The sequence below is a fragment of the Oncorhynchus clarkii genome, chromosome 2, assembly GCF_045791955.1.
Source record: "Oncorhynchus clarkii lewisi isolate Uvic-CL-2024 chromosome 2, UVic_Ocla_1.0, whole genome shotgun sequence".
Classification (NCBI taxonomy): Eukaryota; Metazoa; Chordata; class Actinopteri; order Salmoniformes; family Salmonidae; genus Oncorhynchus; species Oncorhynchus clarkii.
In genome coordinates, this window is record NC_092148.1 from 42,613,512 (window position 1) to 42,625,996 (window position 12,485).

At 39.8% G+C, this 12,485-nt stretch overlaps 1 protein-coding gene across 5 annotated transcripts in view; it reads right to left on the reverse strand.

The window, feature by feature from the left end:
• LOC139368081 (pseudopodium-enriched atypical kinase 1) overlaps positions 1-12,485 on the reverse strand; it is a 258,200-nt gene that overhangs the window by 192,621 nt on the left and 53,094 nt on the right. For 3 of the 5 annotated variants that reach the window (XM_071106657.1, XM_071106639.1, XM_071106649.1), the window contains one exon: positions 9,763-9,891. The exons of the other annotated variants lie outside the window; for them this stretch is intronic. The gene's annotated coding sequence lies outside the window, so the exon portion shown is untranslated. The remainder of the gene's footprint in view (positions 1-9,762; positions 9,892-12,485) is intronic. 5 annotated transcript variants of the gene reach the window in all.

The window sequence follows — 12,485 nt, forward strand, 5'->3', positions numbered from 1 at the left end:
TTAGAATTGTATTGTATTAATTCCATTTATTTTTGTTTGTAAAGTATGTATCCATAGCTCTATTGATGAATTTGAGAGTAGTTACATTTCTCCACCCCCAATTCTTCAGTTTTTTACCAAAACAGTGGCAGGGTGTTGGGCTTTTGTTGTTGTTTGAACAGCAGACTACCCTTTTAAGAACTAATGGGTATATATCAAGATGAGGAATATAGAACAGATTCCCAGATGGCAGATTGCATGTGTGTCTTAGATTAAAAAACATGTTTACATTACCAAGTACATTAATTGGTTAAACCTACTCTAAGAGTATGTATTAGGCTGTTTGAGAGAAGGTTTGAACCCTAATCATCCCATCCAATGTGAGTACATCTGTTGTTGAAGAACAGTAGATCAATAAAGGTACAGTACTCTAGCAGTAGTCAAGCTGCTGATGCTGAAAAGCCTTGTTAGTGCATAGGTCAAATTAGATTTACAATGTCCTGTCTTTTTCGGCTTCAGACAATTGTCTGATAATAGCACATATCCTGCCACCAAACATTATTACTGCACACTATAACTATTTGAAATGGCATGCTAACTAGCATATAGCTAAAAGTGGTTGCTTTTCAAAATGGTACAGCTCTTCACAGTTTATGCTACAGACACTAGACAAACTGTCTTACAATTACATAACTAGTTTATGAACCACATAATGATTTAAATATGTATACATTTGGGGAAGCATGATTTGATACACAGTCAAGTTGGTTCAGACAGTACGACCGGGGGCGGTAAGTGAGGTCAAATGTAAGATTAGAGCACTTATGATAGATGTGTGGCAGAAGAAGGGCCGGCATTTATATGCCCTCCAAAGAAAGGTTGGTAGACCAAGATTCAAAGGTAAGATTAGGAAGGAAGAGCTGGTGTTTACTCTGTTGCACCTTAGACATTGAACTCATCATTACATCTGGGTGGCAACCATGTGAATGGTGTGGTTGGCAACCATGTGAATGATGTGTGTATGGCAGGGATATTCAACAGGCGGCCCGTTTATGAATTTAGACTCAATTTTGATCAATTCTAATCATGAATAAACTTTTTTTATATTTAAAAAAAAAAAGCCTAGCCAAAAACTGGACTTTCAGTAACAAAATGACAAACGTGTGTGGTTTCTAGGGCCTATGTGGAATGTTGATTATTTTTTTCCCCATATGAATTTGGTTCTAGCGTTTGAACGGTTTAAGTTAAAATATTATGACCCCATTCCTGAAAGCTGCGACTCTCAGGAACACATACGTACGTGCCTTCTGTTTTCCTCTCCTGCGGTAACAAGGACGCGTTAGAATGGAGTGTGACAACACACACCCAATGACTGAGGGAAATTAATTCAAAGCATTCTTTCAGACTGGAATTACCTGATTTGACATATCTTTGTAGTTTTTATTAATTAAGATTCTTAGTTTTTTTAGATGATTGTAAATGACCTAATTACTTTTAAGAAGATTTAAACCCCTTAAGGTCGTGGTCCACGCCCCAGTGGAAATGAACTTAGCATAATAAAAAAATCCCCATAAAAATCTGTCAATTTAAGATAGAGATATGTTTTTCTGTACTGTAGGTCTCTCAATCCACCAATGTAACACTTCCGCATCTGTGGTGAAAGGTGACAAAGCTAGAGCGGTATTTGTCAGACCATGAGAAATCCCAGGAATCGGTCTTCTCAAAAAACAGTTTGTAGCTTCCGAACGGCTTGGCCTACAAACTAGTACCAGTCTATGAAAAAATGAGACTCTCACGAACACAATGGTGTTCCCAATTACGCTCTACGACCCCCACAAGCGACTTGGAACTTGTCTGAGGTCGGTATAGCCGATCTGACAACTTCTGTCTGTAGTGTCCAAATTGTTTGGGCTACAAACTAATATGACACCTCTGGTGTAAAGGTGATACTCTCACGAATATGTACAGTACCAGTCAAAAGTTTGGACACACATAATCATTCAAGGAATTGTATTTATTTTTACTATTTTCTACATATTATAATAATAGTGAAGATATCAAAACTATGAAATAACAAAGAATCATAAAAAAATATATATATATTTTATGAGATTCTTCAAAGTCGCCACCCTTTGCCTTGATGACAGCTTTGCACACTCTTGGCATTCTCTCAACCAGCTTCATGAGGTAGTCACCTGGAAAGCATTTCAATTAACAGGTGTGCCTTCTTAAAAAGTTAATTTGTGGAATTTCTTTCCTTCTTAATGCGTTTCAGCCAATCAGTTGTGTTGTGACAAGGTAGGGGTAGTATACAGAAGATGGTATTTTACCAAATAGGGCTAAGTCCATATTATGGCAAGAACAGCTCAAATAAGCAAAGAGAAATGACAGTCCATCATTACTTTATGATATGAAAGTCAGTCAATTCAGAACATTTCTAGAACTTTGATAGTTTCCTCAAGTGCAGTCACAAAAAACAGCAAGTACTATGATGAAACTGGCTCTCATGAGGACAGCCACGGGAATGGAAGAGCCAGTGTCTCTGCTGCAGAGGATAAGTTCATTAGAGTTCCCAGTCTCATAAATTGAAGCCCAAATAAATGCTTCACAGAGTTCAAGTAACAGACACATCTCAACATCAACTGTTCAAAGGGAGACTATGAATCAGGCCTTCGTGGTTGAAACCTCTATTAAAGAATACCAATAAGAAGAAAATACATTGCTTGGGCCAAGAAACACGAGCAATGGACATTAGACTGGTGGAAATGTGTCCTTTAGTCTGATGAGTCCAAATTTAAGATGTTTGGTTCCAACTGTGAAGCATGGAAGGTGTGTGATGGTGCTTTGCTGGTGACATGGTCTGTGATGTATTTAGAATTCAAGGCACACTTAATCAGCATGGCTATCACAGAATTCTGCAGTGATACACCATCCCATCTGGTTTTTGCAGGACAATAATCCAAAACACACCTCCAGGCTGTGTGAGGGCTCTTTGACCAAGAAGGAGAGTGATGAAGTGCTGCATCAGATGACCTGGCCTCCACAATCACCCGACTTTAACCCAATTGAGATGGTTTGGGATGTGTTGGACCAAAGAGTGAAGGAAAAGCAACCAACAAGTGCACAGCATATGTGGGAACTCCTTCAAGACAGTTGGAAAAGCATTCCAGATTAAGCTGGATGAGAGAATGCAAAGAGTGTGCAAAGCTGTCATCAGGACAAAGGGTGACCACTTTGAATAATCTAAAATATATTGATTTGTTTAACACTTTTTTGGTTACTATATGATTCCATATGTATTATTTCATAGTTTGATGTATTCACTATTATTCTACAATTTAGAAAATAGTAAAAGAATAAAGAAAAAACCCTGGAAGTATAGTATGCAGACTGTTTAGTGAACAAACAGGGTTAAATGCATGTAGTAAAAATGTTTTAGTTTTTTTTCCATTATACCCCTATAATACCTCGATATAAGACACACATTTTTCAGAGGACTATCTGTTGTTCCATGTGGTGAAATATTCAATATGTTTCTATGGAGTAACAGCAGTAAGGACTATCTGTTATTCGATGTGTTTCTATGGGCTAATAGCAGTAAGGGCTATCTGTTATTCAATGTGTTTCCATTGGCTAAGAGCAGTAAGGACTATCTGCTATTAAATGTGTTTCTATGGGCTAATAGCAGTAAGGACTATCTGTTATTCAATGTGTTTCTATGGGCTAATAGCAGTAAGGACTATCTGTTATTCAATGTGTTTCTATGGGCTAATAGAGGTAAGGACTATCTGTTATTCAATGTGTTTCTATGGGCTAATAGCAGTAAGGACTATCTGTTATTCAATGTGTTTCTATGGGCTAATAGCAGTAAGGACTATCTGTTATTCAATGTGTTTCTATTGGCTAATAGCAGTAAGGACTATATGTTATTCAATGTGTTTCTATGGGCTAATAGCAGTAAGGACTATCTGTTATTCAATGTGTTTCTATGGGCTAATAGAGGTAAGGACTATCTGTTATTCAATGTGTTTCTATGGGCTAATAGAGGTAAGGACTATCTGTTATTCAATGTGTTTCTATGGGCTAATAGCAGTAAGGACTATCTGTTATTCAATGTGTTTCTATGGGCTAATAGAGGTAAGGACTATCTGTTATTCAATGTGTTTCAATGGGCTAATAGCAGTAAGGACGATCTGTTATTCAATGTTTTCTATGGGCTAATAGCAGTAAGGACTATCTTTTATTCAATGTGTTTGTATGGACTAATAGCAGCAAGGACTATCTGTTATTCAATGTGTTTGTATGGGCTAATAGCAGTAAGGACTATCTGTTATTCAATGTGTTTCTATGGGCTAACAGCAGTAAGGCCAAAAGTCACGATTCATCAAAAAAACATATTGTGGGGGAGGGTGGAACTTGCACAAGTTTTCAAAAGTCTCAAAAACAACAAAATAGATCAAGTGGGACAGAATAAGCAGGGAAGGAAAGGGTGGGTAGCGGAATATGCCAAATGTGAAGTATGAAGCTGTTTCAAAGCATGAGAAAACCAAGGAATGACAGCTTCATAGACAGTTGATTCAGGCAGACAGGAGAGTGCCATACAGCACAAAGGAAATAGAGCCATAACAGCAGAAAAGCTCATAATAAAGTGATAAGCATGTATGACTTTATTGAGTGATTATGATTTTATGGATTTTCACAAAATAGTCCTTTGGAGGAAGGATTGTTGACGTATATTTGACATGTATCTAAAAGCATAATTGAGGAATAATTAATCAAAGTTGGCATATTTATTACATTTTGGCTCTAACCAGGCCTCCTTTTAGACTCCATAATGCTAAATGCTAAAAAGCAAAACTTTTATTTGAGGGTTCTTTCATCCCTATTGGGTGGACTTTATGACAATAGTTCCTTCAATTTAACAGGGAGAAATATCATACCCCCCCCCCAAAAAAAAAATATATATTTTATTGTAATAGTGAGAGGTTAGCATGTCTTGGGGGTATGATTTGTGAGTCTGTAACCTTCTTACTCGTCATAATTCACAATTCATTCAGGACTATCTGTAATCATGGTATCCTCCACATTAATGTAGCAGTGTTTAGAAACATATTCTATTCTTATTTACAATCAAATTTACTCCAATCACACAATACATTATTTACCATTAATTTATTGGGCACAAAATAATCTGAAAAAAAACAAACAGCAAATGCATCCAACAAGCTTGTAGAGTCACAAGCTTGATATAATCATTGCATGCTAGGAATATGGAACCAAATACTAAACATTTGACTACTTTAATACACAAATACAGTGCATCCAGAAAGTATTCATACTCCTTGACTTATTTACCCATTTTGATGTGTTACAGCCAGAATACAAAATAGTGGATTTGTATTAAGAAGCAACGTGGAAACTGCGTCGTTGTCGTCAACAGTGTTGCATATGCTGCAATGACCATGCAGACTAAACGCAAGTGTCTTGTGGTCGTGGATAAACAAATGCGCTCCTTGAGTGACAGGGGGCGTGGAAAGCGGCATAGAGTGAAGAGAGATGACTCAAGTAGAGAAGTAAACTATAAAAATGTACGTTACACAGTGTGTATCACATTTAACAAATCAAACATTCAAATACCGGTATAGAAGTAAAAACCCAAACAGGTCCGTGAATCAATACCGGTATATCGCAAAACACAGTCTACTGCCCAGCCCTAGCTCCATTCAATTTATTTTTTATCCTGAAAAACTCCCCAGTCCTTAACGATTACAAGCATACCCATAACATGATGCAGCCACCACTATGCTTTAAAATATTAAGAGTGGCCCCCAGTAATGTGTTGTTTTGGATTTGCCCCAAACATAAAACTTTGTATTCAGGAAAAAAAGTTACTTGCTTTGACAAATTTTTTACAATATTACTTTAGTGCCTTTGTATTGTGAATTGTATCAAATCCAACAGGATGAATATTTTGGAATGGATTTTTTTTTTCTGTACAGGCTTCCTTCTTTTCACTCTTTCAATTAGGTTAGTATTGTGGAATAACTACAACGTTGTTGATCCATCCTCAGTTTTCTCCTATCAAAGTCATTAAACTTGAACTGTTTTTAAAGTTACCTTTGGCCTCATGGTGAAATCCCTGAGCGATTTCTTTACTCTCCGGCAACTGAGTTAGGAAGGGCGCCTGTATATTTGTTGTGACTGATACACCATCCAAAGTGTAATTAATAACGTCGCCATGCGCAAAGGGATATTCAATGTCTGCTTTTTTTTATTTTACCCATCTACAAATGTGACTCGTTTCAGTAAAGGCGTATATCGAGCGTCACTACTTCACAGAGAGCCATTTGAACGTAAACTTTATTTTATTTTGTATCAAAATATATATTTATTTTGATAGAAATGCCTTCTGGAACATGTGAACTTTCATGTGTCTTAATAACAAACTTGTATGCCATCTGTAAATACGAATAAAATTGTTAAATTACGAGCCTAGTTGGTTTAGCCACAGAAAAAGACAGGACATGCCAAGTGATGAGTTAGGATTGGTCATGTAGCATGTTTCAGTCTATAATATGAGCTGTGTAGGTAATCCTTTCTACCGCTGCTTTTTCTAAAGATATCACATAGTACAACTGCAAAAGCTAATGATAACTAAGGAGATTGAGAAAATACTGGAATTTGATTGCAAATATGCAGACAGAGACAAAGAGAGAGCACACAGAAGGCTGTTGTAATCCGGAGACAGGTCTTTAATACATCTTCAAACTAAGGCAACCATGGCATCCATGACAGAGAAGGAGAACCGTCCATCCATGTATACAGGTAAGATAGTCTAACTAGCTACATTTTCAGATCATTTTCGTTTTCATTTCAAGTTAAAGCGTACTGTTAGCTAGCTAACGTTAGCCGGCTGGCTTGCTAGCTAACGTTACGTGTATGATTTGTGTAGTAATAATATTCGTATCTCAGAGCCATTTGCATTTTTACCCCTGATCTTATGTACGCTTCCCATAAGGTGTTGAATACATATTGCCTCAAGACTTTTCAGCTTTTAATTTTTAAATAATTTGTTAACATTTTGAAAAACATAATAAAAACGTTGACATTATGGGTTATTGTTAGTAGTTTTTTTTATACATTTAAAATGCAGGTTGTAACACAACAAAATGTGGAAAAATTCAAAGGGTGTGAATACTTTCTGTAGGCACTATGTGAATTTGTTCCAATACTTTTGGTCCTCTAAATAAGGGTCCTCTATATGCACAAAAAGTGCTGTGATTACTAAACGGTTCACCCGATATGGATGAAAATACCCTCAAATTAAAGCTGACAGTATGCACTTTAACCTCATCATTACTGTATCAAATCCAAAGTCCTGGAGTACAGAGACAAACCAACAACAAATGTGTCACTGTTCCATATTCTTTTGGAGCTCACTGTATTTTCAACACTATTTTGAACAATTAGCCATAATATAATATTTTTGAAATATATTTTCAATATTCATGTTTTATTGAAATAAAAGGATCACAGAGCAGGCGGTAAAGATTCTTCATATGACACCACTTTTTGCTTTGTAGCATTTACAGATTCAACACTATGGAGTCTTAAAGGAGGCCCGGGTAAGGCCAAAATGTCAGAAATATGCCAACTTTGATTATTTCTCAATTATGCTTTTACATACACACGGCAAATATATGTCAACAATCCTTCCTCCAAAGGACTATTCTATGGACTACATTTTGTGAAAATGCATAAAACCATGGCCTTTTTTGGGGGGTTTAGTGAGGAATCACTCAACGTCACACATGCTTATCACAGGTTATTACCTCGGCTCTGACCTTTTCATTTGTGCTGTACGTCACTCTCCTATCTGCCTGAATTCTCTGTCAACGAAGCAGTCACTCCTTGGTTTCCTCGTGTTTTGAAACAACTTCATATTTGGCATATTACTCTCCCCTCCCTTTCCCTTCCCTGCTTATCCTGTCCCATTTGATCGTTTCAGACTTGTGAAAACTTGTGCAAGTTCCTGCAAGTTTGCTATTTTCTCATCCGCGTGCCCCATCGCGCACATGTTGATTTTGTCCATCCACACGAGAGTGGGGTCTCCGCTAGTTTTAAAGTTGCCCAAGTTATACAGAGAAATTGGCATAGTAGGCAACCAATCACAGCCCTCCTAATTCAGGAGAGCAGTGTCTAAAAATGAAGCCATATCCTCACTATAGGAGGGGCGGTAGAAGTAATACTATCTACTGAAAATATTAAATATTGACCATTTAATGAGGGAATGAGAGCTTGAAAATAAAATATGGTTGAAAGAATCAACCGTACAGAGGCTCTGGGAGGTGATGTCTGGGGACAGGAAAATCAGCTCTCCAGATTCAGAGATGAACTGTACATAGCATGTTCTTGATGGTGACCTGTCCCTTCCTACCGTGGGAGGCTTTGGCTAAGCAGGGCTCATTTCCTCCACAGTCGCAGCCATTGGTTAGTTCTCCGGTTTGTTAGTAATAACGCTTGTTTGTTTGTTTTCCATGGGGTTTACAGGGAGGGAATAAGTTCCCACATCTTATTCTCTGCCCCTTCTCCAATCTCCCTCCTCCTCTTTCATGCCTCCCAGCGCTTCAGCAGAGATGGAAAACCTGTCCCAGACTCTCAGCAAGGGGGTCACACACACATGCACGCACACACATTACATTGATCCATGACAACTGGGTGAGTTCAATGCAGGCCGGACTACCCGGAGCACCAATTATAATTTAATTGTTTGGAAAACATACTTTTTTTGGGGGGGGGGGGGGGGGAGCTAATATTCTGCATTTCAACACATTGAAAAAATTGCCGTTTTATATTGCTATTATGCACATTTTGTTATGAGGCAAGAGAAAATGTTGCAGTTTCCTACAATTCTACTCCTTTTGCTATCATGTGTTATCTGGGGGGCCCATAAAATTAATATTAATCTGACAACGGCTAACGTCCTGCATTTCAACACAATTAGAGTAGGAAAAAAATGCAGTTTTATAATGCTATTCTACACATTTTACCAAATATTCAGTTTTAAAGCAAATTTCCTGTTATTCTACACATTTTGCTATCATATGCTACCTTTATTGTTTGGGGGCCCCTGAATCCCTATCCACTGCTGGAGAGTGATTTTTGCCTGATATTTACAGAAGGCTTTTGACTGGTTTCATAACATAGAAACATGCCCTATCTAGCGTACTCGCTCTGTGGCTGGTTTCATAACATAGAAACATGCCCTATCTAGCGTACTCGCTCTGTGGCTGGTTTCATAACATAGAAACATGCCCTATCTAGCGTAGTCGCTCTGTGACTGGTTTCATAACATCGAGCATGTTTCTATCTAGCGTACTCGCTCTGTGGCTGGTTTCATGACATAGAAACATGCCCTATCTAGTGTACTCGCTCTGTGGCTGGTTTCATAACATAGAATCATGCCCTATCTAGCGTACTCGCTTTGTGGCTGGCTTCATAACATAGAGCATGTTTCTATCTAGCTGACTCTCTCTGTAAGAGGTCTGACTGTTATGTATGGCATCCCATTTCTGTCTCTGCGATTCGAGTCTGGTGTAGCAACCAAAAGATGATACTAACTGAAAGCAAAAACAAGGATCCTAATTCAGTTAAGTTATTACGATCAGGTCAGTTTCGGAAAGATTGAAGCGCCACTTTCAGTCAAACAACCTTCAAAAAACCATTAACATTTGCTAAATAAATAGCAGAATAAGCTCAGCAGTAAAGTCCAGCTTGACTCACCTGGTTACTACGCATGAAGAATGTTTTGTCTGTGGATCCCTTCACTCCTCAGTTATACAACCAGATACAGCTGATTCAGACGGACATAAGCTACTGGTGTCCAAAGAGGCCATAAGCCAAACATTTTACCTGCAGAAAGAGAGGCAGAGAGGCAGAGAGAGAGAGAGAGGCAGAGAGAGGCAGAGAGAGGCAGAGAGAGAGAGAGAGAGAGAGAGAGAGAGTGTTCATAGAGGAGTTGGAACAGATTTCCAGATTCCTGCCCAGGCACAGCTCCACGTGGGGAGGAGAGGAGAGGGAAGGGCCTCTGGAGACTGGGCTGCTCAAACACATTAAATAAATAGAAAAATAACCTGGGCGGCAAGAGGCCCGGTGGCCCTGTGTGCATCACACTGGGCTCAGGTAAGCAGAAGTAGAGGAATTATGTTACACGCTCCCTCGTTTAGCGGGAACTTCACAGATCCCTGCCGCTCAAGCCAGCCAGATAAGGCACATTAGCCAATGGTACATGAATAGGGCAAAAATAAGACTAAGAAACTGAAATCTTGTCATTTTAGGATTGTCATTAGTCAGTGACCCAAGATTTGGGCTTGTTTACCTAGCGACAGCTTATCATTAGAGCCCTGTTAGCATCCTCAATGCAGAGACTTGGGTTTGCATGTTATAGCAGGTTGTTAGAGAAATGGAAAATACAATATAGAACCAGGAACAGATATAGCCCTTGGTTCACTCCAGACCTGACTGCCCTTGACTAGCACAGAAACATCCTGTGGCGTACTGCATTAGCATCGAATATCCCCCGTGATATGCAACTTTTCAGGGAAGTTAGGAACCAATATACTCAGGCAGTTTGAAAAACCGTTGCCTTCCTAACAGAAAATTGCATCCTGTAGCACAAACTCCAAAAAGCTCTGAAACACTGTTACCACCGATAAATCCGTGATAATTGATAATTGCATTTTTCTACGGCTGGCCATGCTTTCTACCTGGCTACCCCTACCCTGGCCAACAGCTCTGCACCCCCCACAGCAACTTTCCCAAGCCTCCCCCATTTCTCCTTCACACAAATCCCGATAGCTAGTGTTCAGAAAGAGCTGCAAAATCTGGACCCCTACAAATCAGCCGGGCTAGACAATCTGGACCCTCTCCTTCTTAAATTATCTGCCAAAATTGTTGCAACCAATATTACTAGCCTGTTCAACCTCTTTCGTATCGTCTGAGATCCCCAAAGATTGGGAAGCTGCCGCGGTCATCCCCCGCTTCAAAAGGGGAGACAGATATAGGTCTGTAGCAGTTTGGGTCTATTCTACCCTACCCTGCCTTTCTAAGATCTTCGAAAGCCAAGTTAACAAAAAGATCAACGACCATTTCGAATCCCACTGTACCTTCTCCGCCATGCAATCTGGTTTCCGAGCTGGTCATGGGTGCACCTCAGCCACGCTCAAGGCCCTAAACGATATCATAACCGCCATCGATAAGAGACAATACTGTGCAGCTGTATTCATTGACCTGGCCAAGGCTTTCGACTCTGTCAATCACCACATTCTTATTGGCAGACTCAACAGCCTTGGTTATTCAAATGACTGCCTCGCCTGGTTCACCAACTACTTCTCAGACAGAGTTCAGTGTGTCAAATTGGAGGGCCTGTTGTCCGGACCTCTGGCCGTCTCTATGGGGGTGCCACAGGGTTCAATTCTTGGACCGACTCTTTTCTCTGTATACATCAATGATGGCGCTCTTGCTGCTGGTGATTCTCTGATCCACCTCTACACAGACGACACCATTCTGTATACTTCTGGCCCTTCCTTCGACACTGCGTTAACTATCGTCCAGACGAGCTTCAATACCATACAACTCTCCTTCCGTGGCCTCCAACTGCTCTTAAATGCAAGCAAAACTAAATGCATGCTTTTCAACCGATCGCTGCCTGCACCTGCCTGCCCGTCCAGCATCACTACTCCAGACGGTTGACTTAGAATATGTGGACAACTACAAATACCTAGGTGTCTGGTTAGACTGTAAACTCTCCTTCCAGACTCACATTCATCTATTTTGCAAACAAAGCATCATTCACTCATGCTGCCAAACATACTCGTAAAACGAACTATCCTACCGATCCTTGACTTCGGTGATGTAATTTACAAAATAGCCTCCAACACTCTACTCAGCAAATTGGATGCAGTCTATCACAGTGCCATCTGTTTTATCACCAAAGCCCCATACACAACCCACCACTGCGACCTGTATGCCCTCGTTGGCTGGCCCTTGCTTCATATTCGTCGTCAAACCCACTGGCTCCAGGTAATCTATAAGTCTATACTAGGTAAAGCCCCACTTTATCTCACTGGTCACCATAGCAGCACCCACCCGTAGCACACGCTCCAGCAGGTATATCTCACTGGTCACCCCCAAAGCCAATTCCTCCTACGGCCGCCTTTCCTTCCAGTTCTCTGCTGCTGGAACGACTGGAACGAACTGCAAAAATCACTGAAGCTGGAGACTCATATCTCCCTCACTAGCTTGAAGCACAGATCACTGCACATAGCCCATCTGTAAATAGCCCATCCAACTACCTCATCTCCATACTGTTATTTATTTTGTTCCTTTGCACCCCAGTATCTCTACTTGCACAGTCATCTTCTGCAAATCTACCATTCCAGTGTTTAATTGCTAAATTGTAATTATTTGCCACTATGGCCTATGTATTGCCTTACCTACCTTATCCT